The following is a 22,555-nucleotide window of genomic DNA, read 5'->3' as shown; positions in this document are numbered from 1 at the left end:
ATGCCAGAACTTATGCTCAATATACCCAAAACACAACCTGTCTCTTGTAGAACTCATTCTTCCTTTTGACTTTGCTATTTTTATTATTTTTCCATTTAGAACTTTAGAATATTCTTTGCCTCCTATAACCAGTGTCAGTCTTATCAGTTCTGTGCTTTAGTGTTTCTCACATTCACTCCCTCAATTTCGTCTCTCGCTTTCATTCTACTTCATACCCTCATCACCTTTAACTTGTGATGCTGGCTATCCTCACCCTTCTCTCTCCATGTTCTGATAAACCTAGCCCCAGTTTAAATCACGTTAAACGCAATACTTACTACTTCAGTACTTGTCATGTGCTGAATAAAGTTCAGATTTTCTCAGACTGACACTTCCAGTCTTTCGGTTTATACTTTTTCCCAACCTTTGAGTATCTTCCATAACTTTCTCCATAATCAAAACACTTTTTTTTTTGACACAGGGTCTCACTCACCCAGGCTGGAGTGCAGTGATGCAGTCTTGGCTTACTGCAGCCTCTGCCTCCCAGATTCAAGTGTGATTCTCCCACCTCAGCCTTCCGAGTAGCTGGGACAACAGTCGCGCGCCACCATGCCCGGCTAATTTTTGTAGAGATGGGTTTTCGCCATGTTGGCCAGGCTGGTCTCGAACTCCTGACCTCAAGTGATCCACCCGCCTCGGCTTCCCAAAGCGCTGGGATTACAGATGGCAGCCACTGCACCCAGCCTAAATCAAAAAACTTTTTAGTCAGACTAGATTATACTTTGTTCCCTTATGATTATCCTCTGATTTACTGCCTTGGTGCCTTTTCCTATACTAAACACTCCACCCTATATGCCTCTCCCACGAGCCCCCCACTGCTGGTAGAAATAGCCACCATCCACTATCCAACATCCATTGAAGAAGGCCCAATCACATGCCATTCCCTCCATGATGCTCTGTTATGGACTAGAAGATTATGTATCTAGGGATATAAACCCTGAAAATATTTTGTTTTATTTTTAGTTTGCCTGGTGTTTATTTTGTTTCCCTTTAAGATTAATATGGTCAGGGACTTTTTGTCTTATTTGCTGTTTCTCTGTGCCCAAGATGAGCATGACATATTAATAAATATTTGTTGAATAAATGAATGAATGCTATCAGAGCATTATAGGTTTTATCTTAAATGGGTTTGGTTTTCAATTGCTTTATTGTTGTTTTTAAATTTTAAATCATTGTTCCTTAAACTTACTATCAAATAATTGTGTTTTATAAGTTGTTTGTTTGCTTTAGCCTTCAGTATGTAGTGATGCCTATTTGCATCAGTAGTATTTTTAGCCGATTCTTTTCCAATAACTAGATTTTAAAGCATATAGTATTAACAAGTGATATTTAATGAACACTTACTTTGTTCCAGGGACCATTTCAAGTGCTTTTTATATATTTTAATTCATTTAATCCTCAGAACAATACTGTGAATTAAGTACTACCATTAACTACATGTTTTAGATGAGAAAACTGAAGTACAGCAGTGAAGGGTTTAACAACTCGCCCAAGGCCATGCATCTAGTAAGTTTTGGAGCCAGGAACTCTGACTCTAGAATATGCACTCCAAAATTTCACTGCTATATGGTTCAAAAATAAATGACCCTGTTGGGAATATTCTAAAACAAGATTGTGGTGATGGTTGTACAGCTCTGTAAATTAACTAAAAATCATTGAATTGCACACTTAAAATGGGTGAATTTTATGGTCTTAAATTATAATTTGATAAAGATGTTTAAAAAGTGGGTGATCTATGTTCTTATTAAAATGGATTATAATGTTTTTCAATATTTCATGTGCAGTGGAACTTTTAGCCCTGAGTTCTCTTGCCACTGGAATATGGGAGTGGGTGAAGTAGGTAATCTATGCCTTGCCTAAGTTGGCTAAGGACAGAAAAGTTTATATGTCACTGTTACGAGCTCTTTGGGGGTGTGAATTTTTTCTTCCTTACCTTTGGATCTGTTGGTATGTAAACCATGCATAGCAGGGACTTGATAAGTATTTGTTGAATTAAATCTCAAGGGCTTTATTTACCTGCACTGTAGATACTTAAATTGTATCCCCAGAAATCCTAGCTTTCATAGTCTAATTTTAAAATATAGACCTTGTGCAGTATACTTAAAAGGTAAAACATATACACTGCCTAGATGCATAGATATTAACATATAGAAGGGAAAAATGTAGCTGGTGAAAACACTGTGTACAAAACTTTGTAGATTAATATGATTGCATATTGATCAAAGTTGCTTGAGGAAGCCAGATGAAAAATTGAGTTCACATAAGTATTTACTTATAAAGATTTTAAAAGGTATTCTGAAAACATTGGAACTCACAGATAAAGTTGGAAGAATTAAAATTTTCTGCTAAACATGGCAGAATTAGAAAACATATAAATATTTATGGATGTGTATTGATATTTAGGACAGAAAAAATGGAAACCAATCATGAACCAAAAACTTCAGTTTAAAATATATCCATAAGAGATGCTGTTACAGAGTCAAATGTATAAATATAAGCAAGCAGTTAATATAATCTTATATTTTCATTATATTGAATAAGCAGATTCAATAGAAGGATGTAATTTCACTTTGTCACTATTTAGTGACTTGAATTTAGTCAAAATATAAAGGTCAAAATGACGTGTTTATTAAAAACAGTAAGATTTTATTTGTTTGTTTGTTTTGAGACAGAGACCTGCTCTGTTGCCCAGGCTGGAGTGCAGTGGCTCAGTTTCGGTTTACTGCAACCTCCACCTCTGGGGTTCAAGTGATTCTCCTGCCTCAGCCTCCCAAGGAGCTGGGATTACCAGGTGCCCATCACCACGCCTGGCTAATTTTCATATTTTTAGTAGAGATGGGGTTTCATCATGTTGGCTAGGCTGGTCTCAAAACTCCTGACCTCAAGTGATCCACCAGCTTTAGCCTTCACATAGGGAAAAGTGAAGGAGGAAGTGGGAAAAGGTTGAGGTGGGTGGATATATCAGATCAAATAGGGCTGTTTTGGCTATGTAGAGTTTGGATACTCTTCTGAGGTTAATGAGAAACCATTACATGGATTTTAGGAGAGGAGAGGATTGGCATTATTCAAGTTACATTTTTAAAAGAATCATTCTGGCTCTTCTGCATGGAGAATAACTACAAGAAGAGAAAGGTGGAAGCAGGGTGACTGGTTAGGGGCTATTTTAGACATAAAGGTAAATTCCTGGAGAAGGGTTTTAGTGGTGAAGGTAATGTTTGGATTCTGAAGATTTTTTGAAGCCAGAGCTAACAAATGGATAATGTAAGGCTTATTTTTTACAGTATTTTAAATTATGCCTTTTAAAAAAAGAGTCAGGCAATGATAAAAAAAATAGATAATTTAATTTGGAAAATGATTTTATAAAACGTATTTGCTCATTCCGTGTCATGGTGCCTTATTTTTTAATGGTTAATGGGCTCTTTGAAAGTGAAGAATTTGGGTTGCATGAAATAGGGGAAGCATGTTTTGAATTTGTGTTATTCTAGCCAATTTTGATCAGTTAATTTTATTATTATCTGGTATCAATTGGCAATATGGAGTAAATGCTCCCTAATTCTTAAAAAAAAAAAAACTTTTGACATATTACAAAGCACAATTAGTCCTCTGTGGTTATCTAGATAGGGCTATGTCATCTAAAATGTTCAGACTCTCCGCAGGATGACTATAGTCTCTAAAAAGCCTATATAAGGGATGCCTCTCTCTAGTAGAGATATTTCCTGAGCCATGTTTCTCAGCATCAGGACAGCTATGATTTATTTTGTAAGTGGACAAGGCCAAACATTACTGTTTTAACTATTATAAACAAAATAGTAAATGTTAAATGTTCACTTAATAGAGCCTCTAGTAGGGCTTTTTATATACACAAAGTAAAGTCTGAGCCAAAAATGTGAAACAGTTCTCTGGTCTGTGTGCATTCTCTTTTAACCTACTCTTTGATTCATTGCAACTGGAGAAGTGATGCAACCAGTGATGATTTGCACTCCAAAGCTCTTGGTGCTGCAGTGAGTCCTTCCTGTTTGGTTTTTTGTTTTGTTTTGTTTTATTTTTTCTTCTACTAATTACCCAAGCCATAGTAATTTATCAAATTTCTTAAAACTTTTCAGAAATGTTTATTATAATATGTTAGATCCAAAATAAAGAGCTTTGCAAGATTCTGTTAAACCTCATCCTTTTATAATATTTTTAAATATTTACCAGTTTTTTTTTGTTTTTTTTTTGGCACAGATTCAAACCGGTAATAGCAAAATGATACAAAACTGTCTTAAAAATGTGGAATGCTTCACAAATTTGCATGTCATTCTTGCACAGGAGCCATGGTAATCTTCTCTGTGTCATTCCAATTTTAGTATATATGCTGCCGTGAACACAATATTTACCAGTTTTGTTCTTTATCATTTTTTATGGTTCTTAGCTTTAGCCAACAAAGTAATGCAAGGATCAAATCTTAATTCAGATATAATTTTAAAGATACTTCCCCAATTTTTTATAGTTAATTACAGAAAGAACTATTCTCATTGAGTGGTGTTTTCATTGAGTAATCTGTTTTTTGTTTGTTTTGTTTTTTGCCGCTTTGTTGTTTTTTGCCATCAAGGTTTTGACCTGGGTGGTAAACACTGATGCTGCATTGATGCTCATGGGGCAGGGCGCTAAAGAGCAAATCACTCCATTTTTCAGGTAGTAACCCTGTTTTATTCTGAAAAACAGTTTTTCTATGCTCTCTATTTGAAAATATAGCAGAAAAGACCTATTATACTTGTCTTGTAAAGCTGTATTTTTTAATCACAGAAAATTACATTTTATATTGTGACTGACTATACACATATCTTTGCATGGACACACAGGCATATATGAAACTGAAAAAGGAGTTAACCATAGCAATTCCTATTGCAGTGTGCACTCCATTTTTTTTTGTATCCCGATTTGTTCCGTGTTTAAAGTACTGATCATAACCTATTAAATTGTTTTTATGACCCACTAATGAGTTAGAATCCAGAGTTTGAAAAAACACTTCTAAAGCATGCCTCAAATATAATTTGATCTTTTCAGAGGCCTTGTGAGATAGGCAAGGCTAATATTAACCCTTTTCAAACATAGCTAAAGCCTACACTTTGAAAACAGAAGTTGGACTAAAGAAATGAAAACAGAAAAAATGGTTTGGGGTGTTGAATGAGCAGAGGTCATCATGAACACAGTGTACACTTGAATGGTGATGGAGAGGAAGAGGGGCTGCAGAGATTTAGAACAGGAAGCAGATGGATGTACAAGATATTTTGTTTGCCTCAGGATTTTTGCCTAAGCCCTTGAAGACATCTGGTATGCCATTAGAAATCACCTGAAGCTAAAATTTACCAGATTGTTGGTATCTTGAAAAGCTACCAAAATTAGTTTGCAAGGCTCTACCCATCAGCTTCTTACAGTCTGCCTCTAGAAATCTCATCTATACCAATCCAGCCCAATTTCTCGAGGTAAGTCTGTTTCCCAAAATTCACTTATTTGCATACTACTTTTATAATTCTTGTCATATTTATACGTCACCATATTGTTTTTTAAATTGTTAGAAATGATTTTATTTAAATATTCCAAATAATTAAAAAATTTGAGATTAACTTCAGACAACGTAACATTAATCATTTAAAGCATACAATCGTTGATATTTAGTGTATTCACAGTGTTGCAACCACCAATTCTCTAGTTTCAAAAGTGTTTCATCACCCGATAAAGACACTACATACCTATTAACTAATCATACCTCATTCTCCCATTTATAAAAGACACATTCTCATGTGTCATTTGGCTGCATAAATATCATCTTTTGAGAAGTGTCTGTTCATATCCTTCGCCCACTTTTTGTTGGGGTTGTTTGTTTTTTTCTTGTAAATTTGTTTGAGTTCATTGTAGATTCTGGATATTAGCCCTTTGTTAGATGAGTAGATTGCAAAAATTTTCTCCCATTCTGTAGGTTGCCTGTTCACTCTGATGGTGTTCCTTTTGCTGTGCAGAAGCTCTTTAGTTTAATTTAGATCCCGTTTGTCAATTTTGGCTTTTGTTGCCATTGCTTTTGGTGTTTTAGACATGAAGTCCTTGCCCATGCCTATGTCCTGAATGGTATTGCCTAGGTTTTCTTCTAGGGTTTTTATGGTTTTAGGTCTAACACTTAAGTCTTTAATCTATCTTGAATTAATTTTTGTATAAGGTGTAAGGAAGAGATCCAGTTTCAGCTTTCTACATATGGCTAGCCAGTTTTCCCAGCACCATTTATTAAATAGGGAATAGTTTCCCCATTTCTTGTTTTTGTCAGGGTTGTCAAAGATCAGATGGTTGTAGATATGCGGCATTATTTCTGCGGGCTCTGTTCTGTTCCATTGGTCTATATATCTGTTTTGGTACCAGTACCATGCTGTTTTGGTTACTGTAGCCAGAACAGCGGCTTATCATCACTGGCCATCAGAGAAATGCAAATCAAAACCACAATGAGATACCATCTCTCACCAGTTAGAATGGCCATCATTAAAAAGTCAGGAAACAACAGGTGCTGGAGAGGATGTGGAGAAATAGGAACACTTTTACACTGTTGGTGGGACTGTAAACTAGTTCAACCATTGTGGAAGTCAGTGTGGCGATTCCTCAGGGATCTAGAACTAGAAATACCATTTGACCCAGCCATCCCATTACTGGGTATATACCCAAAGGATTATAAATCATGCTGCTATAAAGACACATGCACACGTATGTTTATTGCAGCACTATTCACAATAGCAAAGACTTGGAACCAAGCCAAATGTCCAACGATGATAGACTGGATTAAGAAAATGTGGCACATATACACCATGGAATACTATGCAGCCTTAAAAAAGGGTGAGTTCATGTCCTCTGTAGGGACATGGATGAAGCTGGAAATCATCATTCTCAGCAAACTATTGCAAGGACGAAAAACCAAACACCGCATGTTCTCACTCATAGGTGGGAATTGAACAGTGAGAACACATGGACACAGGAAGGGGAACATCACACACTGGGGCCTGTTGTGGGGTGGGGGGAGCGGGGAGGGATAGCATTAGGAGATATACCTAATGTTAAATGACGAGTTACTGGGTGCAGCACACCAACATGGCACATGTATACGTATGTAACTAACCTGCACGTTGTGCACAGGTACCCTAAAACTTAATGTATAATAATAAAAAAAGAAGCATTCTAACACTGTCAAAAATGTAAAAAACCAATGTGATTCTAAATAGAATATATTAAATTCTGAAAATAAAATAAAACAATCATTAGCCAGATACTAGCTAGATACTGTTATCTACCAAGTCTCTGTGTCTTAGATTCTTCCATGTTAAAAAGGGATATAGGCAAAAGTTATGGCGGTATTAAAGACCAATCAATGCTAAATCAAGACTTTCTGCTTGGTATAACTGAAAGAATTGAAGGAAATTTCAAAAATATAACTTTCTCACTATGAGATTCACTGCTATTTAATGTTATTTCCTTTACCATCTAAAATTTGTCTTGATACAGCTGAATTCATCCTTTCCTTCACTTTACTATTAAAGGGGTTGTATATTATTCCCAGAGTCCTTTATAACTGAATTCCTGGAATTCAGGGAGTGTGTTCTAAATATTGGTGATTGCAGTTTTCATTATTATCCTCAAACATATAAAATCCATTATTCACCAAGAAGTAAACTAGATGCTTTCAGAGTTTTAAAGAAAAGATACAGATACTACTTCCAAATAATATAAATCTTTGTTGTGAAAATCAATTTATGCACAATTAACACTTAGAATATAAAGCTGATAATAGTAAATAGACAAGTAGATTTTATTCTAAAAGTTATCTGGTTTAAATTATTTGGAACTTTTATACTATTTCATAGAGCTCAAGTTAATACCAGCTATTATGAGTATTCCAGATTAGCACAATATGGCTTATCTTCTTATGATCTTCTTTAAGTTCTCCAGGGGTGGTTCTGGTATGATAAAAATAGTACTTTGCATCACAAACTTCAGTTTCCTCATCTGAACAATAAACTTCATCTCTACCTAGTTATAAAGTTCAAATAAGATAACCTGTGTAAGTACACAGCACAGTCCCTGGTACTTTGTTGAAGGTCAATAAAGTATACATTTATTTATTCAGTTACTCATATTTGTAGCCATTTAAAAATTTTTTAATTGACAAGTAATAATTATACATATCCATGGCATACATAGTGATGAATTGATCCTTTCCTTCACTTCACTGTTACATTTTATTTGATACATATAATGTATAGTGATTAAATCAGGGTAAGTAACATTCATCATCTCAAACATTTATTATTTCTTTGTGTTGGGAATTTTCAATATCGTCATTCCAGCTATTTGAAAGTATATAATATTTATTGTTAACTATAGTCATTCTGCTGTGGTACAGAACACTAGAACTTATTTCTCCTGTCTAGCTATAATTTTGTTTATCTGTTAACAAATCTCTTTCTAACCCTCCCTTCCCTCTACCCTTCTCAGCCTCTAGTATTCTCTGTTTTACTTTTTACTTCTATGAGATCAACTATTTTTCTCTCACATGAGTGAGAACATGTGGTGTTTAACTTTCTGTTCGCAGCTTATTTCACTTACCTTCCACTTCAATCCATGTTACTGTGAATGGCAGGATTTCATTCTCTTTTATGACCGAGTAGTATTCCGTAGTGCATATATATATCACATTTAATTTATCTATTTATTATTGGATACCTAGGTTGATTCCATATCTTGGCTGTTGTGAATAGGGCAGCAGTACACATGGAAATACAGGTATCTTTTTGACACACTGATTTTCTTTCCTTTGGATACCGTAGGGGATAAGGGAGAGCTTTCCCTTGGTCCCCTGATGTTTTGCTGAAAAATCAACTCATAAAAGGCAGATTAATTAGAGAAAAAGCATACAGATTTACTTATCATGTATATATGGGAGCCTTCGGAATGAAGATCAAAAGATACAGGGGAAATTGTCCATTTTTATGCTGAGGTTCAACAAAGTATGGACAGTCATGTAGAAATATGATTGGACAAAAAGGGGTGATCTAATACTAATAGACTGGGGAAACTCAGGAGGGTCATCTGTTTAGATTCTTTTTGGGTTCTCTGAGTATGCATTCCTTCCTTCCGGGTATGGGACAAGACCCTCTCTAGAGTGGGACTGTTATAACCTACAGACAAACAATGTAGGTCAGATAATTCCTTTGTGGTCAGTTTTTACACTGAAAGCCAGAGGGAAAATTAGAATAATATTTATAGGATTTATGACTAGCTTTGAGGAACAGGGGTTCTGGTTTCTACGACCCACCTTGGGGACTAGGGCTTCTAGTTTCCATGGCTAGCCTCTAGGGAGAATGGGATAGAGAGACAGGAGGGCAGGAGAAAGAGAAAAATGTTTGCTTCAGAGGCTGCTTCTGAGGCTTTCATTTTGGGATATTGTTTTCTGAGCCCTAAAAAATGTATACTTAGTAGTAGCCTTGCTGGATCATGTGGTAGTTCCATTTGTAGTTTTTTGAGGAACTGTTCTCCATAATGGCTATACAAATTTACATTCCCACCAATAGTGTATGAGTTCCCTTTTCTCCACATCCTTGTCAGCATTTGTTATTATTTTTTTCTTTTTGATAATAGTTATTCTAACTGGAATGAGATGTTATCTAGTTATAGTTTTGATTTGCACTTCCCTGATGGTTAGTGGTGTTCATGAGTATTTTTTCTTATACATGTTGACCATATGTATGTCGTCTTCTATCTGTTCAGATTATTTGCCCATATTTTTTGTTGTTGTTTTTATTTTTATTGTTTTTTGAGGCAGAGTGTCACTCTGTCACTTAGGCCGGAGTGCAGTGGTGTGATCTCAGCTCACTACAACCTCCACCTCCCGGGTTCAAGCAATTCTCCTGCCTCAGCCTCCTGAGTAGTTGGGATTACAGGTGCCCGCCACCATGCCTAGCTAATTTTTTTTGTATTTTTAGTAGACATGTGGTTTCACCGTGTTGGCCAGGCTGGTCTTGAACTCCTGACCTCAAGTGATCTGCCCGCCTCAGCCTCCCAAAGTGCTAGAATTACAGGCTTGAGCCACCTCTCCCAGCCTGCCCATATTTTAATTGGATTTGTTTTTGTTTGTTTTTCTGTTGAGTTCTTTGTATATTCTGGATATTAATCCCCTATTGGATGAGTAGTTCATTACTCATGTATAAAAAGGCTACTGATTTTTGTATATTAATTTTGTACCCTACAAATTTACTGAATTCTGTTATCGGTTCTAAGAGAGTTTTTTTTTTTTTGTTTTTTTTTTTGTAGTAAAGTCGGTATGTTTTTCCATATATAAGATCATGTCATCTGCAAACAGGGACATTTTGACTTCTCCCTTTCCGATTTGGATGCCTTTTATATATCTGTTGCCTAATTGCTCTGGTTAGGACTTCCATTAGTATGTTGAATAAGAATGCTGAGATTGGGAGTCTTTGTCTTGTTCTAGTTCTTAGCTGAAAGCTTTTTCTTGTTCATAAGATGTCATTTGTGGGTTTGCCATATTTGGCCATTATTATGTTTAGGTATATTCCTTCTATACTTAATTTATTAAGAGTTTTTATCATGAAAGGAGGTTGAATTTTATCAAAAGCTATTTCTACATCTATTGAGATCATCTTGTGGTTTTCATCCTTCTTTCTGTTGATGTGTGTGATGTTTATTGATTTGTATATGTTGAGACATCCTTGCATTCCTGAGATAAATCCCACTTGATTATGATGTATCCTCTTACTGATGTGTTGTTAGAACTCAGCTTGTTAGTATTTTGGTGAAGATTTTTGCAACAGTGTTCATCAGGGATACTGGCTGTAGTTTTCCGCTTGTTGTTGTTGTTGTATCCTTATCTAGTTTTGGTATCAGGGTTCTGCTGGCCTTGTAGAATGAATTAGGAAGAATTCCCTCCTCTTTTATTTTCTGGGATAGTTTGGAAAGAATTGGTATTAATTCTTCTTTAAAGGTTTGGTAGAATTCAGCAGTAAAGCCATCTGGTTTTGGACTTTTTTGTTGTTGAAAGACCTTTTACTACTGATTCTGTCTCATGACTTGTAATTGGTCTATTTGTGTTTTCTTTTCCTTCTGGGTTCAATCTTTATAGGTTGTATGTGTCCAGGAATTTATTCATTTCCTTTAAATTTTCAAATTTATTGGCATATTGTTGTTCATAGTACTCTCTAATGATCCTTTGTATTTCTATGGTGTCCATTGTGACATATCCTCTTCCGTTTATGATTTTTTCAAATTTGAGTCTCTTTTTTTCTTTTTTTCTGAGTTTCACTAACGGTTTGTTGATTTTGTTTATCTTCTCAAAGAACTAACTTTCTGTTTGATCTTTTGTGTATTTTTTAGTCTTTTTCTTTAGGGTCTCACTCTGTTGCCCAGGCTTGGAGTGCAGTGGCTTGATCTTGGCTTATTGCAGCCTCAGCTTCCTGAGCTCAGGTGATCATCCTGCCTCTGCCACCTGAGTAGCTGGGACTACAGGTATGTGCCACCATGCCTGGCTAATTTCTGTATTTTTCTGTAGAGATGAAGTTTCACCGTGTTTCCCAGGAAACTTGAGAACGTTTCCATAGTTCTCAAACGTGTGGGCTCAAATGATCCTCCAACCTTGGCCTCCCAAAATGCTGGGATTACAGGCATGAGCTACCATGCCAGGCCTCAGTCTCAATTTTGTTTATTTATGCTCTGATTGTTTTTATTTCTTTTACTAATTTGGGGTTTGTTTTTTTTTTCTCTTCATTTTCTAGTTCTTTGAGGTGCATTGTTAGGTTTTTTATTTGAAATCCTTTTATTTTTTGGCATAGGCATGTATTACTATAAACTTGCCTCTTAATACTGCTTTTGCTGTGTGCCATAAGCTTTGGTACATCGTGTTTCTATTTCCATTTGTTTCAAGAAATTTTAAAATTTCATTCTTAATTTTGAGTTTAACCTGTTGGTTGTTTAGAAGCATTTTGTTTAGTTTCCATGTATTGGTATAGTTTTGAATGTTCCTCTTGTTATGTCTAGTTTTATTTCATTGTGGCAAGATAAGATGCGTCATATCTTGATTTTTAAAAATTTATTGAGACTTGTTTTGTGCCCTAACATATGGTCAGTCCTGGAGAGTGTTCCATGTGCTGCTGAAAAGAATGAAGTTGTTAGGTGAAATATTCTGTAAATGTCTTTTAGGTCTGTGGTACAGTTTGTGTAGAAACAAGGTCTCACCCTGTCACCTTGGCTGGAGTGCAGTGGCGTGATCATAGTTCACTGCAGCCTTGAATTCCTGGGCTCAAACGATACTCCTTCCTCAGCCTCCTTAGTAGCTAGGACTAGAGGCACATGACATCACAGCCAGCTTATTTTTTATTTTTTGTAGAGACAGAGTTTCACTACGTTGCCCAGGGTTGTCTCAAATTCCTGGCCTCAAGTGATCCTCTGCCTTGGCCTCTCAAAGTGTTGGGTTTACAGGCATAAGCCTCCATTTCTGGCCTGTGGTGCAGTTTAAATCTATGTTCCTTTGTTGATTTTCTGCCTACATGACCTTTCCAGTGCTGAGAGTGGGGTGAAATTCCCTACTACGTATTGAAGTGTTCCCCACTATGTATTGAAACCCATTTCTCCCTTTAGATCTAATAATGTTTGCTTTATATATCTGGGTGCTCCTGTGTTGGATGCAAATATATTTACAATTGTTATATTCTCTTGCTGAATTGATCCTTTTATTATTATATAATGTTCTTTTTTGTCACTTTATAGCTTTTAACTTGAAGTCTATTTTGTCTGACATAAGCATAGCTACTCCTGCTCACTTGATTTTCATGTGCATGTAATACTTTCAGTTTAAGTGTGTCTTTATAGCTGAGGTGAGATTCTTATAGGCAGAATATGTTTGGGTCTTGTTTTTTCATTCATTCAAATAGTGTCTATGTTTTAAATGGGGGAATTTAATCCACTTACATTCAAGATTATTGATAGATGAGGACTTACTCCTTTCATTTTGTTGATTTTCTGGTTATTTTGCATATCCTTTGTTCCTTATTCCCTTACTTATCATTTTTATGGTTAGGTGGTTTTCTCTAGTGGTAAGGATTGATTATTTTCTCTTCTTACTTTTGTATCAGCTCTACCAGTGAGTTTTATAGTTATACATGTTTTCATGATGGTAGTTATTGTCTTTTCACTTCCAGATGTAAGACTCCCTTGAGCATGTCTTGTAAGACTGTTCTAGTGGTGATAAATTCCTTTAGTTTTTGCTTCTCTATTGGGAGATTTTATTTCTCCTTCATTTCTGAAGGATAGCTTTGCAGGGTATAATATTTTTAGCTAGCAGGGTTTCCCCACCCCTGCTTTCAGTACTTTGAATATATCATCCCATTCTCTCCTGGCCTGTAAGCTTTCTGCTGAGATATCTGCTGTTAGCCTAATGGAGATTCCCTTATTTATGACTTGACTCTTTTCTCTTGAATGCTTTTGGAATTCTTTGTCTTTTACTTATTACAATTTGACTATGTTGGGCTCCAGAGAGGACCTGTTTGGGTTGAATCTGTTTGGGGTTCTTTGAGCTCCCTGGACCTAAATGCTCATCTCTCTCCCAAGACTCAGGAAATTTTCTGCTATTATTTCATTAAATATGATTTCCTCACCTTTACCCTTCTTTTTTCCATCTGGAATGCCCATAGTATGAATATTTGCTTGCTTAATGATATCTCATAAATCCTTTAGGCTTTCCTTATTCTTTTTAATTCATTTTTGCCACTGCTTGTGTTATTTCAAAAGATCTATCTTCAAGTTCAGAAATTTTTTCCTCCATTTGGTATAGTCTGTTGTTGAAGCTCTCAATTATATTTTCTATTTCATTCATTTAATTCTCAGCTCTAGGATTTTTGGTTCTTTTTTATGATAATCCACCTCTTTCTTGAATTTATTACTTATATCATAAGTTGTTTTCCTGATTTTGTTGAATTGTTTATCTGTATTCTCTTGTATCTCACTCAGTTTCCTTAAGATTATTATTTTGAATTCTTTTTCTGGCATTGCATGTATTATGATTGTGGTCTGTTACTAGAGAATTATGTTTCCCTTTGGAAGTGACATGCTTCCTCGCTTTTTCATTATTCTGTGTCTCTGTATTAATTTCTATGAATCTGGTGGTTGCCTCTTCCAATTTTATTCACTAGGTGTCACAAGGAAAGACTTACTCATATAAATGGATCTTGGGTTGTTGATTTGATGGAGTGCATTAGCTTTGGATCTAGGTGGACACAGTAGTGTAGTTGTCATAAAATTTCTTCAACCGTAATCCATACTGGGGGCATTTGAGAGTTTCTCAGTGGCCTAGGCTGAGAGAGTTTGTGGTGACAGTAGTGCAGCTTTGCCAGGCTTGGGCTAACTGGGCTATCTCTTAGGTTGGGCATTTGTTCATGCACACAGTGGGTCAGGCAGCTTGGAGTCTGGCTCACTGGGGTTGTAGCCACAGGGATGTTACTCTAGCCAGGAGCACAGGCATGCTTGTAGTTGCTCGGCTAGACTAAGGCATGTCTGCTGGGGATGGCTCATAGGGCTGTTCCTCAGCCATGTATTTAGGCTCATGGCTGCTTCAACAGTCTGCAATGTTTCCACCAGGGGTGGCCTACAGCATTGTTTCTCAGACCCTTGTTGAGGATGTGAGGGGGTTGGGCAGGACATGTCTTGAGAGGGAAGAGGGCACTGTGTTTCTGAATCCCTGAGTGTGGGCACTTAGCCACTCCACTGGCCCAGGGCTATGTCAGCTGCTTGCAGACTTGTAGGCCTCTCCCACCTGGCAGAGGGCATGCAGTGGTTTGGCTAGCCCAAGGATGGATTTGTCCTAGGCAGGACTGGTAGGCTTTTAGTGCAATTGGGAGTGTGGCCCCAGGAGTTGGTTACCTGCTGTGTAGGACCATAGTCACAGCCAATCCTGGGCCCATACTCTGCACAGCTGGGATTGTGACATTCATATATAATGTATGGACTTGGCATAATCAATATGAAACCCCAGTGCTGGAGAAGTGCAGTAGGGCTACTGGCTCCCTGAGCAAGGAGCATTCCAGAGGTGCCTCAGGTAACAAGATGGCACTCTGCTGCAGTAGCTTGTCTCACAGGGGAGAGGGTGCACCTTGTGCTCCTAATCTGGAGCAGTGAAACTGCATGAATTCCTGGCATTTCTCCAGATGGAGCTGAGAGCTTGTAAGGACCATGGTATTCTTCTGTTTGAAGGACTGTGGGCATTTGTGGTGGCAATGGGGGTTGGTGGTGATATTCTGCTTACCTTTTTCCCATGATGGAAAGTTCCCTCCGACGCCAGGCAGATCTGATCCAGGTCGGGGAGATGGGGTTATAGAGGCTATGTGCTTCCATGCTGCCCTCCTGTCATTACAGATGCATCTTCACTCCCTTGCCACACTGCAGCACTCTATCTTCAACACTCAAATCAAATCTTAGTTGTTTATTTGTAGCCTTGGTCCTTTTTAGTCTGGGGGGACAAATGCCAGGCATCTCTAGTTAGCCTTCTTGCCTACCTTCATAGTCTTGTAAATATGTTATAGAACTAAATCAACAGAGTTTGCCCAATAAAGGCAGTTAGCTTTATTGTAATTTGATATATAGAGCTTGACCAGATAATTCATCTCCTTCTCGCTGCTATTTACCTCACCGTTAGTAACAATAGTGGTGATAACAATATTAGTGATAGTAGTAATAATAATTATTTTAATAACTGCTAACATTGTGTACCCACTGTGTACCAGGAATTATTATTAATGCTTTTCAATGTACTAGCTCATTTTATAGTTATGTGAGGTTAGTGTTTTTATCCCTGTTTTAAGGATGAGTTAACTAAGATTCAGTAATTTACCTAAGGACATACAGTAAGAGGCAGGTAGATCTGAGATTTGACTCTAGGCAGTCTGGCTCCAGGGTCTGTACTTTTAACCAACATCTCTAGGGCCTCTCAATGTGTGGGATCCCATTCATCCAGCCTAAGTGAAGGGCCATCTGAAAGGTGGTGACTCTAGAGGGCTCATTTTCCTCTACAGGTTGTTTCAAAGCCAGGGAATGTATATTATCACGGGCGAAATTGTCTGTTGGAGGATCTGTCTCATATAGAAAAATCCTACTACTTATCTGTGCACCCACAGAGTACCAGCAGAGCTGGGTGAGTGAGGAGGAGAGCCAGGAGAGGCAGAGGGGACATACTGCAAAGATAATCTCCTGGTCCCCTCTATTACAGTTAATAAGGATCAAAACGGAATACAAGTTGGAGAGGTCAGTTTAGACTCAAGTACAGTCATGCACCACCTAACATTTCAGTTAATGACAGTCTGTGTATGTGGTGGTGCTCCCATAAGATTAGTATGTAGCTGAAAAATTTATATTACCTGGTGATGTCATAGCCATCTTAACATTACAGCACAATGTGTTACTCGTGTTTGTAGTGATGCTGGTATAAACAAACCTATTATGCTGCCAGTAGTATAAAAGTAGAGCAGATACAGTTATGTATAGTACAAAATACTTGATAATAAATGACTTACTGGTTTATGTATATACTATACTTTTAGTGTATTTTAGAGTCTACTTCTACTTATTTAAAAAAGCAGTTGACTGTAAAACATCCTCAGGTTCTTCAGGAAATATTCCAGAAGAAGGCATTTTTATCATAGGAGATGACAGTTCCATGTGTGTTATTACCTCTGAACACCTTTCAGTGGGTTGATATATAATGGTGGAAGACACTGATATTGATGATCCTGACCCTGTGTAGGTCTAGGCTAACATGTGTGTTTGTGTCTTAGTTTTTAACAAAAAAGTTTTAAAAGTTAAAAATTTTTAATAGACAAAAGTTTATAGAGTAAGGATATAAAGAAAGAAAATATTTTGTATAGCTATACAATGTGTGTTTTATGTGTTATTATAAAAGTTTTAAAAAATTAAAAGTTGATATACTCAAAAAGTTACAGTAAGCTACAGTTAATTTATTATTGAAGAAAGAAAAACACTTTTAATAATTTTAGTATAGCCTAAGCTTACTGCATTTATAAAGTGTACAATAGTGTACAGTAATGTCCTAGACCTTCACATTCACTAACTACTCAGTCACTAATTCACCCACAGCAACTTCTAGTCCAGCAAGCACCATTCATGGTAAGTGCCCTATACAGGGATACCATTTTTTACTTTTTATACCATGTCTTTACTATACCTTTTCTGTGTGTAGATATGTTTAGATACACAAATATTGACCATGGTGTTACAGTTGCCTGTAGTACTCAGTATAGTAATATTCTGTACAGGTTTGTAGCCTAGGAGCAATAGGCTATTCCATATAAGTCTTACCATCTATGTTTGTATAAGTACACTCTGTGATGTTCACATAATGAGGAAATCATCTAACGAACACATTTCTCAGAACTTATTCTCATTGTTTAGTGACCCATGACTGTAATTAGGCAAGGAGTGACTACCAGAGTTTTTTCCCCTTCACTGTATTTCCAAATGCTATCTCTTAAATTGACTAGATTAGAAGTACTTCAGAATTTTATATCTGTTTCCCTTAAGGAAAATAATATGTCAAGCCCATGTACATTGAAGGAAATAATTTATTCTATACTATATTTATGTATTATATATTTTATTACCGAGATAGTGAATCAAGATTATAGAAATGATGTAAAATTAAAACATTTTGCTGAGTTTAAATGGCCATAACTTAAATGGAATTTTTTTGACATTCACTAGATCTAGTAGCCAGATGATATCTTACTATTTTAATTTTTAAACTTAGGAGGTTTGCCTATAAACCATTTATTAGCAGAGGAAGCTTTCTAAATGCTGTGAGTTAAAACATATGGAGATTCTAAAGATACTTGAATGGAGCTTGAATGTCTTCCCACACGTGAAATATGTGTCGCAAAGAGGAAAATATATTTTAGACATTTCACTGAATCGTAGTTTGAAGTTAACAGCAAAATACATGACAGGCATTATTTTTATATTGATAAATTAAGAATACTTTGGTTAAACAAGATACGGTAAGCCAAAAACAAAGCATTCCCTACTATATTCCTAAATCTACATGCTTACACAGTAGTCCTCTTATATAAACCTGAAACATATAGGGCTGTGTGTATGTTCAAGTTTGATAGTGATCGCCAGTTTGTGTGGAGTTCCCCGTTTATAAAGATAGACTTGGACCAAGTGATTCTATCTTATTCTACAGGAGAGTATTTTTCAATATTTTAAAAACTAGTACATATGGCCAGGTGTGGTGGCTCACGCCTGTAATCCCAGCACTTTGGGAGGTCTTGGTGAGCGCATCACGAGGTCAGGAGATGGAGACCATCCTGGCTAACACGGTGAAACCCCATCTCTACTAAAAATACAAAAAATTAGCTGGACGTGGTGGCAGGTGCCTGTAGTCCCAGCTACTCGGGAGGCTGAGCCAGGAGAATGGTGTGAACCCAGGTGGCGGAGCTTGTAGTGAGCTGAGATTGCATCACTGCACTCCAGCCTGGGCGACAGTGTGAGACCCCATCTCAAAAAAAAAAAAAAAAAAGAAAAAAAAAAAACTAGTGCATATTTTGTGTTTCCTAATTATCTAAGAAGACTTTATTAAGCTTTGCTTGCTGTACTCTGTATGTTACAAAAACAGTGGATAGATTGAATATACTTTTTCAAATGCATCTCTAACCTTACCTCACACATCTCTAACCTTACCTCTTTTGGTGGCATTGGAGTGGTGTGATATGGAGAGGGAAGTCTATGATCAGACTTACATTTTTTAGAAATGACTTTGTTCTATAAGGAAGACAGATTGGAGGAAATAAGGCAATAGGCAGGAGGTCAGTTCAGAGATATTGAGTGAGTCCAGTCTTAAGTGAGATGATGAGAACCTCAACCAAGTATGTGGAGTGAGAATGGAGAACAGAGTGTACTAAAGTGATATTAGGATGTAGGACACATACACAACTTGGTAAATGTTTGTATATAAGGAATTTAGGATGAGTTGTTTATGAGAATAAGTAACTGGAGACCCAGGCTACCTGTCAAGGTAGGGAGATTTGCCCATGGAAGTCGGGGGACAGGGAAGGCTGTAATGAATTGTTTTGGATGTGTTGAGTCACAAAATTCTCAGGTCCGTAACCAACTCAGTTTAAAAGTCAATGAGTTAATTTACTAATTTTGGGGGCTTGTATCCATGCCTATTACCCTCTTTCCCTAGATCCTAGCTAAAAATAGGCCCAAATTTTTTTGACTTGAGGCTGGATTTCTGTTTGCAGAACCTCACTGAGGTCTGATTTTTTTCCTCTACAGTTCCCTTGTCTTTTCATGCCTTGACCCTGTGCCTCTTTTACCTATATTACTACTTTGCTTAGGACCTCTGGCCCATGTTTAACTAGCTTTCTTCCTGCCTTACTCAACTTTGGATCAAACTTCCTTCTGGATGCATATCCTTACTGAAATGGCACAGTTATCTCAGTAGAGATGCATTTCTCAGTATGTGTGTGGACTAATTTTGATAAGGGTTAGGAGAGGATCCTGCACTGTGGTGTGGAAGAAGAGCACTGTACTAACTTTTGTGCTGCTGCTGCTTCAAAACTAGCTGTTTAAGGTAAAGTGCTTGACCTCTCCTTGCCTCAGTTTTCTGTAAAATGAGTAGATTGGGCTAAAGGACCTCTAAAATTCTCCCTCCAGCTTCAAAAATTCTTTTTAAAATTTACATCTGCAGTATTTGACTCTGCAGAATTGGATTTGGTAGAATTGTGGTCACAAAAGAAAATTCCCAGTGAATTTTTAAAAATAGATAAATATTTGGTGTAGAAGTTAAATGGACAACTGAATCTCAGTGAGAAAAATTTCAGTAAAATTAAACTGAAAAGGAAAAAAAATTGGAAATGGTTCATTTGTGTAGTAAAGATAATTGACAAAGGAATTAAGTTATCCTGATTGAGCTCACTCTGGAATATATTTTCTCAGTGATTGATATGGTTTGGCTGTGTCCCCACCCAAATCTCATCTTGAATCGTAGTTCACATGATCCCCATGTGTCATGGGAGGGTGGGAGGTAATTTAATCATGCGCGCGGTTATCCTCATGCTGTTCCTGTGATAATGGGTGAATTTTCATGAGATCTGATGGTTTTATAAGGGGCTTTCCCCCCTCTTCACACGGCACTTCTTGCTGCTGCCATGCAGGAAGGTTGTATTTGCTTCTTCTTCCTTCTGCCATGATTGTAAATTTCCTGAGGCCTCCCTAGCCCTGTGGAACTGTAAGTCAATTAAACCTCTTTCCTTTATAAATTACCCAGTCTCTGGTATGTCTTTATTAGCCACATGAGAATGGACTAATACAATGATATTAGTCAAGTTGGGATAATTTGTTTAACAAAACAATGGGGGCATGTCAGAAGGACACAGGAGCTAACTGGGAGGAGCTCCCTATGACCGAATCAGGGGCAAGTCTGTGAACTATAACCCATAGAATAAGTTAAATATCATGAATCCATACTGATAGAAATAATAAGTAGATAAGAAACAACTCTTCCTTACAGTATAATTCCAATTAATAAATGTAGAACGAATAATAGAAAATCACCATGAGGCAGATACCATAGTAACACTTATTGTAATCAGGAATCATTAATGGATGCTAAAATTAGTTGAGCAAAGCTCTGATGAGAAGCAGAATATTTACATAGTTTCAAGGTATTTCCTCACAAGATATTTATCAGCTACAAAGGGAGAATTAATAACTTTACACTGAAGAAACCTGCCAGATACCACCTTAACAGAGACATTAAAGATAACATCATCTGTAATAAGACATATTGACATCATATAAATCTTGATATGATGCATATGAAGGCATAATAACACTTCTGTTAGATTCTTAACCTAATAATGAGAAAACACCAGACAAACCCAACTTGAGAGAGAGTCTGTAAAATAACTGGCCACTAGTTTTCACATGTCAAAATCATGAGCTATCCTAGATTGGAGGCGACTAAGGAAATATGACAACTAAATGCAATGTGAGATCCTGTATTTGATGTGGACTAGAAAAAAAAGCACATTAGTAGGAAAACTGGTGAAATTGGAATGAGGTCTGTAGATTAGCTAATAGAATTCTATCAGTGTTACTCTTCTGTTTTTTTTTGATAATTATAGAATCATGGTAGATGTTAACATTAGGGGAAGCTGTGATATGGACCTCTCTAACATTTTTAACAACTTTTTGGTAAGTCTAAAATTGTTTTAAAATGAAGAATTTTAGGCCAGGCGTGGTAGCTCACGTATGTAATCCCACACTTTGGGAGGCCGAAGTGGGCGTATCACTTGAGTTCAGGAGTTTGAGACCAGCCTGGCCAACATGGTGAAACCCTTTCTCTACTAAAAATACAAAAATTAGCCAGGCATGATGACAGGCACCTGTAATCCCAGCTACTGGGAGGCTGAGGCAGGAGAATCGCTTGAACCTGAGAGGCGAAGTTTGCAGTGAGCCAAGATCGCCTGGGCTACAGAGCGAGACTCTGTCTCAAAAAATAAATTAAATAAATAAATAAATAAATAAAAGATTTATAAATAGTATTTTAATCTTAAACATGTTTTTGAAATACCCTTGTTGGTGTCAACATAGCAGGGTTAAGTCAGCTCACTTAAGCCCTCATCTCACACACCCACATGCTAACCTGAAAATGCCAAAATTAATAGATTTTGAAAATTTTGAAAGAGACAATTTTAGGACATCAAGAAGGTCTGTTTAATAAATGAAGGGGTAAACTTTTGGTCTTTAACATTCCTGAGGATTACTAAAAGCTTAAGAACATGCACAGGGAGCATATGTACGTATACATGACTCAGCTTTTGAGAGTCACCACCTGGAAGACAATCACGTCTCCCGATGCCATTAAATGGATTGTAGAGCACATAATTCTTGGAAGTGGAGCACAGTTCTCACTCCAAAAGCCAAGAATGGCAAATGCTCACTTTCCTGGCCTCTTTGTATTATGAGAATGCAGATATGCAACCTAGATTTGGTCAATCAATTCCATGTACTCTGGGCTTTGATTCAGGAGCTAGTGAAAGGAGAGAATATATTCCTTTGTGGCAGCAGGAGTAGTGGCAACATCCAATTTTCAGGGGTAGCAATGCCACTGACGGTGTCACATCCAGCATTCTGGAGTGTGAGTGGTGTCCTCCAGCCTGGTTCTGAGTCTGGAATCTGGCTGGGATCCGGGATGTGCCAAGACTTCTGTATTCTCATATATTTTCTGAGCCTGATTATATAGCCTCTCCAGCAATTTCGGGATCTACTTTCCATTCTTTGCCTAATTTCACTTTATACTGCAGTTGAGAATGCCATCTGATCTGTATCCCTATACAAAAAGTTTAGATATTATTCCATTAAAATGAATTTATGTTGTAAGAGTTATTATGTATATTTTTCAGCACTTCGAGTTTTAATTTGC

At 37.0% G+C, this 22,555-nt stretch overlaps 1 protein-coding gene and 1 non-coding gene across 3 annotated transcripts in view; one reads left to right on the top strand and one right to left on the bottom strand.

The window, feature by feature from the left end:
* WDR70 (WD repeat domain 70) overlaps nucleotides 1–22,555 on the top strand; it is a 365,950-nt gene that overhangs the window by 229,209 nt on the left and 114,186 nt on the right.
* On the bottom strand, nucleotides 4,303–4,406 carry LOC112209268 (U6 spliceosomal RNA). The gene has a single exon (XR_002944020.1). It is a non-coding gene; the product is annotated as a U6 spliceosomal RNA (small nuclear RNA).

Source organism: Pan troglodytes, chromosome 4 (assembly GCF_028858775.2).
Source record: "Pan troglodytes isolate AG18354 chromosome 4, NHGRI_mPanTro3-v2.0_pri, whole genome shotgun sequence".
In the NCBI taxonomy this organism is placed as follows: domain Eukaryota; kingdom Metazoa; phylum Chordata; class Mammalia; order Primates; family Hominidae; genus Pan; species Pan troglodytes.
The sequence above is the reverse complement of the archived record's forward strand: the minus strand, read 5'-3'. Positions and strand labels throughout refer to the sequence as shown.